Raw genomic sequence first — 12,314 nt, 5'->3', positions numbered from 1 at the left:
GTGAAGAGGAACACCCTGCACAGAAGGTCAGGGGCTGGACAACCCTCCTCCTCCTCACACCTACCTTCCACTCATGTGAATCAAACTGAGTATAATAAAAAAATGAAGACTCACACTGCATATGAACATCCACTGAACTGTTCACACTGCCTATCAAGTCTCTTTGGCCCCACACTGATAGTCTGCCACATACTCATACCATAGGTCAGCAGCAATGGAGGACAATACATGGGATAGCCAAAAGTATAGTGGACAGTGCTGGAAAGCCATCGAGCAAGCCACAAAGCATGCATACATCGCATGCAAGAGGAGGAACATATCACACCACCCTTAGGCCCTCAAATCAGATATGGGTGGTACAGTGAGTGAAATTGAACCAAAGTGACCTCTTTGCAACAACTCGAGGATACATCAAGTCCATGCATAGGCACAGGAATGATAGGAAGTGTCAGAATTCATACAGTGACCAGCCACACATCTGTGTCAACTTACTTGACATTTGTATGTCATCAGCACAACACACATGGCTCATTGTCACATTCCCTGACTGTCAAACACAAGTAGGACCTTCACACATGCCCCTCACCCACCCACCTCACACCTGCAACACTCAACACCTGTGAGAAACACACATATTGGTGCAAATGATGTCCTGTGAGTTCACTGACAACTAATCACACACCCTGTGAAGCATCCACAAATATCAGACTCAAACCAAGGGATGCCTGAACCAATGCTGACATAAAAACCAATAGCCAAACATAAATCTCACAAACAACATCCACAGAAGTCCAACAATCCCAGCCATGTGCAGCCAAACAGTGGAAAGGCAATGTGACCCTAGACAGAACAGGAATACACAACATTGTCACTCTGGACAAATGCAGAGACACCATACCCCAAGACAAACAAGAATTGCATCACCAAAAAACAATCATGAACAATAAGTGGGATCAAGGGGACAAATCAGCTAACACACACATACGCACCACAGCAGGCATCAAGGGAACATGGTGTCATAGTGTCCCACAAGCATGCACATGCACGATCCTGAGAAGTGACAGGCCCACAATAGGAAGCCACTATTGTGCACTCAAAACAAGTTCATGAACATGAATCCATATTGCTGCATGCAACATACACACAAGAAATGCACACTACACATGCAACACACATATGAATGTATCACAATGCACAAACTACTCACACACAATGTCATGCAAATAGAACAACACACACATTGCACCTGTCAGCAGACAGAACCAACACAGGCTAAACACTACATACACCCACAAGAACAACACAACAGAGGCACATACCAATCCATCACTTAGCATTCTCAGCTGGACATCAGGGGGGTGCACACCAAGCATGTACAAGGCAACATACACTGACAGCACTGCATGCACACCTAGCAGTGTGTGCACAACTACAAAACCAGTAGCACACATATCTGAGTGCCACACCATGAACTCCCACAACACAAATCATCACAGCACAAAGATAACATCACACTCAGAAAGGGTAGCAGTTCCTCAGCAAATACACATACACCTTAGCCTTCACCCACAGATGCACATCTCAGGGAAACCCAGATTCAAACAACATGACTAGATGACTGTGATACTCAAACATATGCACTGTACATGAGCAACCATGACAGCATACCACTAGAAGAAAATAACATAAAACAAATTGGGAAACTGTCCAGAGTGGCACATTGGTCCTGTACACAGATCATCCTCACACAGCATAGTGTCATGCTATGAAGTGGTGGGGATGCTTACACACTGGCAAGCATGGATTGGAAGACATGAGATTTAAGTGGTGTGTACATCAGTAGTGGACAGGTGAGGAGTGTACCGTCTACAAACACATAGAGGAATAACTCACAATGTGTAGGCATCAGAAGCACATATAGGGTATGGTATGACTCCACATACCACATACCATACTGGAGACAAAAATGCGTCAAGTGACAGCAATGCATGAGAAAACTCACGTCAGTGTGGCTGAGCAGGTCTGCACAGTGAGCACAGACAGAAATAAGACACATGGCTGATCAACAGAACACGACACAGACTTGGCAGTCACACACTCTGGATACTCACAACTGGCAGCGACAATAAGTAGGTGTCCCCCAGGAGTGCAAGGACACACCAACACACTGCACAGTGCTCAACCTACAACTCCTACTTGTGCCCACAATCTGAAGCACATAGCTGACAATTTAAACAAACAGGCACTCATTACCTGGATCATACATTTGTGTAGTTGGCATTGCAGGGGCACACACACAGCAACACTACTGACAATGACAGCCCATTCACACTGTATGACTACTCAAGTTCACATATTCAAATGTATCCATGTGACTATGAAGACAGGCCTACACAAGATGACTACACATCAACACTGCTGTTCACACATCGAGAAAGATCACACAGATATAATGGACCATGACCACCCTGCAAGTAATCCTGTGGATAGAATTCGCCTCTGTTGTGGTATTGCATTCTAACATGACATGTGTCCAATTTAGCAAAGCTGAGCATAGACGTATTAGGATAAGAGTAGATCAGATCATCACAAACAATGATCATTGCACCCTAAAGCCTCAGAGTCAACAAGAACAAAAGTGCTTGTCACCTCTGGCAAACTCTGAAAAAGTAAAACAAGCAATTGGCAATGTTAAAGTGGCATACAGAGCATGTGTCACATGAAAGCACACATAAAACATTTTATTTAGCAAGGACATTGATAAAGCAGACAACAGGAGTAACTGTCTTTATTACATAATACCTAGATCTGCATCAAAAGTAGAAAACAGCAAGGCCATTGGCCAGTACAAATTGTACATGTGTGCATGAGAAACTGCACAGGGAATGGGCATCCAAAGTGACAAACAGCAAGGCCATTGGCCAGTACAAATTCAAAGTATGTACATGTGAGCATGAGAAACTGCACAGGGAATGGGCATCCAAAGTGACAAACAGCAAGGCCATTGGCCAGTCCCATAGCTCCGGTGTGCACATGTGTGCATAAGAAACTGCACATGGAATGGGTATTCAATGTGACAAACAGCAAGGCCATTGGACAGTCCATACCGTAGCAGCCATGCAGCCAGTGCACCAAAGGCAAGCCCATCTGCGCCCATCCGCAACTTGACTGCGACCAGTGCCAGGAACCCTGGATCTCTGCATCGCCAAGGCTACGACCCAGCGACACTCCACACTCTCAACCCAGGCTGCAACAACAACTTCAAGCTAGCAACACCAGCTGACACCCACGGACCCTTCAGCTGTCACCGCTGCCGGTACACCTGCAGCACCCCCTAGACCATGGCCGAGCACAACCCGCCCGCAAGAACACAACCAAACCAAAGACCATGCAATGCATCCTCCTCAACATTCAATCCCTTCACAAACATGTCACCAAAATCTGGAACCTCCTCGACAGCACCACCCGGACGTAGCTTTCTTTACCGAAACCTGGACCAATTCCACCTAGGGACCGGACATCGCCATCGCCATTCCCTAAGGAGACAATATCTCCAGGAAGGACCGCCAAGAGGAATCGCCAACATCCACACATTCAACCTCCGCCTGAGCACACTCCCTGACGAGCCCACAGACCTGATGGCACACCTTCACTTCAAGATACAGGCCAGCCCTACCGCCACCCTCTGAGGAACCCTCATCTACTGACCCCCTGGACCCTACAGACTTTTTGCCAACTCCATCATGGACATTATCTCACCGCATGCCATCACGTCCACCAACTACACCCTACTGGGAGACCACAACTTTCACCTTGCCAACCAACTGGGACCCAGCACCATATCCCTCCTGCACAATCTCCACAACATTTGACTCCGCCAGATCGCGAACGAACCCACGCACTCAGCAGGACACATTCTCGACCCCCTATTCACAACAGGAAACTCCATCACCTTCAGCCACACCACAAAACTCCATGGACTGACCATTGATGCGTCCACTTTACCTTCAGAACACCCACCATTCACAGACAACAGCACCTGCTTCCATGAAGAAACTGGAACAGGAATCACCGAAGACCAGCTAACCTCATCACTCAGAAACTCCACCCCAACCCTCGCGGAAAACGACGACCCCAATACCGCAGCCCGAACCCTGCACAGATGGATCTCCGACAGCGTCAACACCTTAGCCCCCCTCAAGAAAAACAACAACACCCATGCCAAGAAAGCTAGATGGGACACCACCGCACATTGACACACTTGCTGCCGCCTCAAAATGGCCTGGAGGAACACTATATCCACAGAAGCCCACAACAACTTCAGAGCCTCCACCAACGCCCACCAACAACTCATCAGAAGACAGAATCTCTACTCATGCAGACAACAGCAAAGAACTCTTCAACATCATCAAGGAGTTCGCCCAACCCACCAGCAAGTCCACCAACATCCCTCCCTCACAAGACCTCTGCCACAAACTCAGCACCTTTTTCTACCACGAAATCAAGAGCATCTATGACAACTTTGACAAATACAACCAACAAACTGAACCCTCAACAACCAATCCCTACACCCTGAAGCCAGCGATTGACAACTGGACAGACCTCACCACCGAAGAAACACTGTACAAGATGAAGTCAATCCACTCCGGGCCCCCACAGACCCTGCCCCCACCACATTTTCAACAGAGCCGCCGACACCATCACACCCATGCTCTGCCACACGCTCAACCACTCCCTGGCAACCTCCTCATTCCCTGATGACTGAAAACATGCTGAGATCAACCCCCTTCTGAAGAAACCCTCAGCTGACCCCACCAACCTCAAAACCTACAGACCCAACTCCCTGCTCACGTTCCCAGCAAGAGTCATCGAGAAAGCCCTCAACAGCCAACTCGCCACATTCATCGAAGAACACAGCATCCTTGACTCCTCCAAATCTGGCTTCAGAAAAAAACACAGAAACCGCCCTCCTCGCCGCAACAGACGACATCCGTACCTTACTGGACAAAGGAGAAACAGCACTCCTCAGCCTCCTCGACCTCTGAGCGGCGTTCGACACAGTCTCCAACTGCACCCTAATACACAGACTCCTCGATGCAGGGATCCAAGACAACACCCTCGACTGGATTTGCTCCTTTATCTCTGTCAGAACGCAGCGGGTCAGACTCCCCCCTTTCCTCTCGGACCCTACACCTACCACCTGCAGATTCCCCCAGGGGTTATCCCTCAGCCCTAGGCTATTCAACATCTACGTGGCTCCGCTCGCCCCCATCGTCAGAACCTACGGACTCAACATTGTGTCATACGCAGACGACACCCAGCTCATCCTCTCCTTACCTAACGAACCCAACACCGCCAGACACAACTTTCGAGAAGGCATGGAAGCCGTTGCCAAATGGATGAAAAACAGCTGCCCTACAACTAAACACCAACAAAGTCGAAGTACTCATCATGGGCCCTAACCCTGACACGGGAATTACACCTGGTGGCCCCCCGCCCTCGGAAACCCACCCACCCCCACGGACCACGCACGCAACCTGGGAATCATCCTGTATTCAGAGCGCAAAATGGACCGCCAGATCAGCTCCCTCCTGTCCTCCTGCTTCCACACCATCGTCTCCTACGTAAGACCTTCAAATAGATCCCCCTCAAACACAGAAAGACCGTCACTCACGCTCTGATCATCAGCAGGCTTGACTACGGCAATGCACTCTATGCCGGAATAAATAAAAACCTCACCTGCAAGCTACTGAACATACAAAACGCCACAGCAAGACTGGTCCCCAACCTGCCAAGACACTGCCACATCTCCCAGCACCTGCCTACACTCCACTGGCTCCCCATCAAAGCCAGTGTCACCTTCAAGATGCTAACCCAATCTCACAAGGCCCTCCATGGCACCGGAACAGCATACCTGAAAAGCCGACTCAAATTCCAAGTAGCCCAAAGTACCCTACGATCAACCCATCTCTCCTACGCCATAGTCCCTCGCACCAGAACCTGGAACGACCTTCCGCTCCACCTCAGACAGATAACATCGCTCCCCATCTTCGCAAGAAACCTCAAAACCTGGCTCTTCGACAGACCCCTTCCTTGATGGACTGGAACCTGCAAAATCCCCCACCCTCCAGCACTTTGAGACCCTTATAGGTGAGTAGTCGCGATTAACAAAAACACCTGGTTGATTGATTGATATATTGATAGTTCCGGTGTGCACGTGTGCATGGGAAACTGCACAGGGAATGGGCATCCAAAGTGACAAACAGCAAGGCCATTGGCCAGTCCATAGTTCTGGTATGCACATGTGTGCATGAGAAACTGCATAGGGAATGGCTATCCAAAGTGACAAACAGCAAGGTCATTGGGCAGTCCATAGTTCTGGTGTGCACATGTGCATGAGAAGCTGCACAGGGAATGGGTAACACCGTCCACTGCCACGGGAATCACCCCAGCTCTGGAGAAACAAATGGGCAGTCCAGGCACCGCTGTGGGAGAGATGGGGTTGGGAGGGAGACTTTGTCTCAGATTTGGCTGTCAGTTGAACTGGGAGGTGGCTGATTGTCATGGCCAGTTGGAGGACTGGACCTGGGAGAGAGAGGACCAGCTGAGGTAGAGTCATCAGTGGCTGTGGGAGCCTGAAGGACCTGGTCGCGTGGTGGCACAGGAAGGCGGAGGCATGCGGCCTTGAGACGTAGGGCCAAATGTATGAAGGTACCCTTTGCGAATCTCAAATAGCGATTTTTAAGAAATTGCTATTTGAGATTCCCAAATTGGTATGTATGTAGAAAATCTAATTTTTTTTGCAATTTCTTAAAATTCCTTAATTGCGATTAGCAAATTGAGAATCACAATTAAGGAATACTTTCCCATTCATTTCAATGGGCCAGGAGGCCCATAGGAATGAATGGGAAGTTATTCTCAATTTGCGATTCGCAATTTGAGAATCGCAAATTGAGAATAATTTCAAGGGTTCAGGGGTGTCCAAAGAACACCTTGTTGCACCCTTGAAATTTGCAATGGATGCACATGTGGTGCACATACATGCCCTAAGGGCATGTATGTGCTTCACAGTGCACTTTGAAAAATGCAAAAAAGTGCATTTTTCAAGGAATTCGCAAATTACCACCAACTTGAAGTTAGTGGTAATCTGCGATTCCTTAAGGCCAATTTACATTTTTTAATGCTTCTTACATTGCATTTAAGGAATCGCAAAATTTACAATTCCTTAAATGCAATAGGAAAATAAGGAATCGCAAATTTTGCGATTCCTTATTTTGCACGCAGATTTGCTTAATACATACCATTTGGCCAAATTGCATTCACAACGTTTGCGAATGCAATTTGGCTTGATACATGTGGCCCACAGTGTGTGAGGGTGAATGTTGAGGGCTGGGTCTCAACTTCTTGGGGATTCTATAGCCAACAATTGTCTTGGCAGGAGTGGGAAGTGGGGTGGGCACAACACCCTCCTCTCTACCAAAGGAGTATCAGGTGCAGGTGGCTTTCCCAGTGGGGATTTGCAGGACCTGGTGGTACGCTTGGGGTGACCTTGCCATTTCCCCTCCATCCCTAGTTGTCCAGGTGAACCTGCCACTTTGCTCTCCTTTCCCAGCTTCACAGGGGTGTGGGTGTGAGTTGAGGTTGTGGGTGAATGTGCCTTAGAGAAGTGTTTGTGCTGAGTCTTTGCAGGCACCAAGTTCACAGCAGACAGGGCAACTGTTTGTTTGTCAATGGGAGTAGGTGTGGGGATGTGAGTTCCCTTGGATGGGGGTGATTTGGATGATTGTGAGGTTGAGGCCTGCTTCTTGGCCTGATGCCTCTGAGTGTCAAGTGAAGGGCTTTTGCCTTTGTGCTCCTGTGTGCCTGTTTTGTGTTTTGGGGATGGTGTCTGTGCTCTGGGCCGCTTGGAGTGTTGCTGTTGTGTGCTGCATGTGGAGGACTTGGTACCTGAGTGCTGTGGCGTGTGGGCCCCCTCGTCAGGTGGTGCTACTGGCACGGTGGTTGCTGAAGGGACTGGAGCTGGTCTGGGAGCCTGTGACTGCTGAATGGCTGCCGTCACTGTGGAGGACAAAGACTGGACAGTTCTGTGTAGCCCACCCACGTCAGAATGAATGCCCTCCATGAAGGCAACTACTCGTGCCAACTTCTTGTCATGATCCTGGAAGGCATTCAGGAGAGCAGCCTGACCCACACACAGCCGGCGCAAAAGGTCCACCGCCTCCACACTTAGGGCAGCAGGGGAGTTAGGGACGGGGCAACAGTACCTGGGGGGAAGGACACTCTACCCTTCCAAGGGCTGCGGGCAAGGACAGCACTAGTGGTAGCAGCTGGGAGGGTGGGCACTGGATGATGTGTGGTGGAAGATGAGGCAGATTTTGAACTCCCTGTGCCCACCAACATCAAGGAGTCACAGCTGGAGTCAGAGGATGTTTAGGGCGGTGTTTCCAGACGTGATTCATCCAGGGCACTCCTGTCCCCCTCTGAGGCACTGGTCACATCAGTGTCAGTGAGCTCATGTGCAGCAGTCGTGCCAGAAGCTTCATCACTGGTGTCCATCCCCTGTCCTTTTGTGCCCTCTGTTGATGCTGCAATAGACAGAGACGTAGGTTCAGTACAGTGCCATACTCACAAACATCCTATGCAAGCAAAGCACAAAACTAGAAATGAAAATGCACCACCATGTGCAGTCTGCATGTGAACCTTGATCCAATCCTCAGAAGATGCATGGAAACATGCATAGTTTACATGAATGACCAATGTGATGTTGACACAGCCAAGTAGCTGGCATGTGCCTCCTTGTAACCTAACATACTAATCTCAGTAAGCATACCTATGTGTCTGTAGGTGAGATAGATATACATCTTAAAATGTTGTCTCTGTCCCATATGGAGTCACTTTAAGGGAACAACACAGATACTGACTCCCAAATATTCTTTTGCAATGGCCATAAGCTAGTGATATGTACCATGTTGTGCTTCGACAGTTGCACATTGGTGTCAGATGTGTAGTTCTCACAATTTCCAAGTTGTGCACAGCACACATCTACAAAAGCACACTAAGATGATACACACTGCTCTTCACTGCCAGGTGATGTCTATGACATCCATAATGCCGCAGATGTCAGAAGGCCACATCTCATCTTGCAATGTTAAGGGTCATTGTATTAAACACATTAGAAACTACATGCAGCAAAATTGCATGACAGCTGCACTCAACACAGAGGACACTTACAATCCATTGCATCACACTTGAAACACCACAGAGCTCCGCACTAGCACAGGGTTGGGATACATGCAGACACTCACACCCAAAGTCTCCCTTTGCTGAATACTCGCCCCCAACTTGCTGCTGATGGGCCCTCAAATGTCCATCCAGCTCTGGCTGTGTCACTGCCAAGATGTGGGCCATTAGTGGTGTTATGCCACCGCACGCCAATCTGCCAGTCCAAGGTAGCACCCCCACCATCATCTCTGCGAAGTTTTTGCTCAGCCGGCAGATGTTATCCCACCTCTTGTGACAGTGTGTGTGCCATCGGTTGGAGACACCCAGAGCCCACACCTTGCGTGCAATGGCCCTCCATATGGCCTTACGCTGGTGCACTTTAAGCTGCAGGCATGGGAGACAAGAAGTTTCAGTGACACTGTTTCATGTACCACTATGTGTTAGTACAGGAGCATGAAAAAACAGACCACACCAAGACATAAAGGTTGAGCAGAGGCCATACAGCATGACAAGTAGTATACTTGCTAGGGGTGGGCAGAATTTGCGTAATTGCGAGCACGCAGAAATTCCACATACAGAAATTGCTTGTTCGCGATGTTTTTTTCCTGTTTGCAACCGCTATTTGCCTGCTCGGGGGGAAATATCTCGCGAACACTCACTTTGAGAACACAAAAAAGCAAAAAATTTCGCGAAGCCGCGGAACGCAGAATTTTGGGCAACTTCGCTTTTTCCGCGGAAGACATACAATATATTTGTAATGATGTGTCGGGGCTGACTCACTGTGTCCAACACTACACACCCCTCAATGTCCTTGGCCAGTGAATAGCTACCTGTGTAATGGAGGTCACTTTTAGGGCCATGATCTCACACTCATCTCGAAAGGTGTAGCCCTGTCTTGTGCAATCCTCAGGCCTAAGATAGCTCATTGAGAAATAGGGTGGCAGACAACAAGTATGTTTCACTCTGTCCATTTACTGATGGGTCCTTGCAAATTGGGTAATTTCTGTGCAGGCCAGGGGGACTCACACTGAGGTTAAGCGTGGGCCATCAGAACATTCACATGCATATACAATATGAGAGGGCAAACAGTGCCCACACATGCGAGTCAGCACACATATTGAAAACAATGGAAGGCTGATATCTCAATATTACATTTTTCTGACGTGTCATAGGTCAATTACCACCAAAAGTATTACACTCAGGCATTGTATTCTTGTACATAATGCACACACATCCATTGGGGCAATATGAAACCTGTACACCCATTCTTCATTACCCTCTGTAAGACATACCTTTGCAATGTCACAAATGAGCATAGGACAACCTTGTGGACTATGTCATCACATAGCCCAGGCAATGTTTTTTCAGACTTCGACTGTGCAAACCAGTAGTGTGACAGTATGGCTGCAAAAACACTGCATGTCCCTCCCATCCTTCAATGCAGCCATGGTTCTGTGGAAATAAGGCTCACCCCATCAACATGAAGTCAGCATGCCAGGCAGTGTATGACTCATTTACGTGACCCAGTCTCACACCTACATTTGTATTTTACTTGCTGGAGAAGGGCTGTAGAAATGTCCATGTTGCCATCCTCCACAATTAGGCCATGTATGGAGCATGGTACATCAAGAATGAGGATGCAGGAACATTAACTTGCACACACAAGCACATACTGCTGCAGAGAAATATCACGTGAGCACTGTGAGCACTCTCAAACTGTCACACTGAAACACTTACCTGTACATCTGGAGCACCATATAGCCTCCCATACTGTGAAAGCACCTCGTCCACCAGGACCTCCAGCTCCTCTGTGCTGATGGGACAGGCCCTGATGTTCTCAGTTCTCGCCATCACTGGGTCAAGGAGACAGGAACAGCAGCAGTTGGGGATGAAGAATGGCAGGTAGAAGTGTCTGGATGCAGTGGAAATGTGCGGCTCTCTCACAGACATATATAGACCCCTGGGCTTGTTTGAGTGGTACTCAGCTGCTGCAATTGATGTTCCAGGTCAGCTTTTTTCAAATGTAACCAATGACCGGGATCGCGGTGGCGGTGCACGCCTACCACAATTTTTAAATGTGTATTTCACTACTGAGATTGCGGTTCCCATTGGCTGGTAGGGCATGTACATTGGCGGTGTCACACTGTGGGAGCTAGGCGGTCGCTACAGCAATCGTGCATCTTTTGATAGTACCCATTTACCAGGACCGCAGTGGTGGAGCACGCCTACCGCGATTTTCAAATGTGGATTTCACTACTGCGATCGTGGTTCCTATTGGCTGGTACGGCAAGGGCATTGGCGGTGTCACACCACGGGGCCCAGGCGGTTGCTACAGTGAATTGCCATTTTTTAATTGTTGCCAATGATCATGATTGCGGTGGCGGTGCACGCATCAGGCACCTATGGACACATCATGCTGTAGCAATGGCAATGGCTACTTCTCATCATTGAACACTAGACACTTACAATGAATCATGCCACCAGATTGTAAAATTCAACGCTAGTGTGACATTGAACTCACTGATGACTACACATGCCATGTCAGTGCACAGGATTACTTGCATTGGCATGTACTTTCTCATATGTCACATATGATATTTGTGTGCATGTACACAGATCTGTTGTTAATTGGGCTCTCGAATTTGTAAACATGTCAATGTGTGAGATGGCTAATCAACCCACAGTAATGATGAACTGACTACATAATGTGCCTATTTCACTGTGCAGATTTCTGAAATCATTTTGATAGTTGATCTTTATACACACACTGTGCTCATTGTGTTGTAAATGTGTGCTCTGTCTGACTCACGCAAGAAGGTGTGGCAGGCACTGCAGCTACATAGAAGCCAGCAGTGTTGCTGTTTCAAACATGTGCTGTGTCAACTACTCTCAGGGCTCGTGACACAAGAAGTCGGAATGTACCATTTTCAATAAACATAGTCAGAATCTGTTTTGAGGTACTCAGTATGTACATTCTGAGCACTTTTACAACTACTTGAGAGCAAGGTGTCTCTGCATGTGACTTGTACTTTAAGTTGTTGTTTCAGTCCAGACATTGTTGGCGCTCTGTCAGTCAAGACGTAAGATGTTGG

This window comes from Lissotriton helveticus, chromosome 1_1 (genome assembly GCF_964261635.1).
Source record: "Lissotriton helveticus chromosome 1_1, aLisHel1.1, whole genome shotgun sequence".
NCBI lineage: Eukaryota > Metazoa > Chordata > Amphibia > Caudata > Salamandridae > Lissotriton > Lissotriton helveticus.
The sequence above is the reverse complement of the archived record's forward strand: the minus strand, read 5'-3'. Positions refer to the sequence as shown.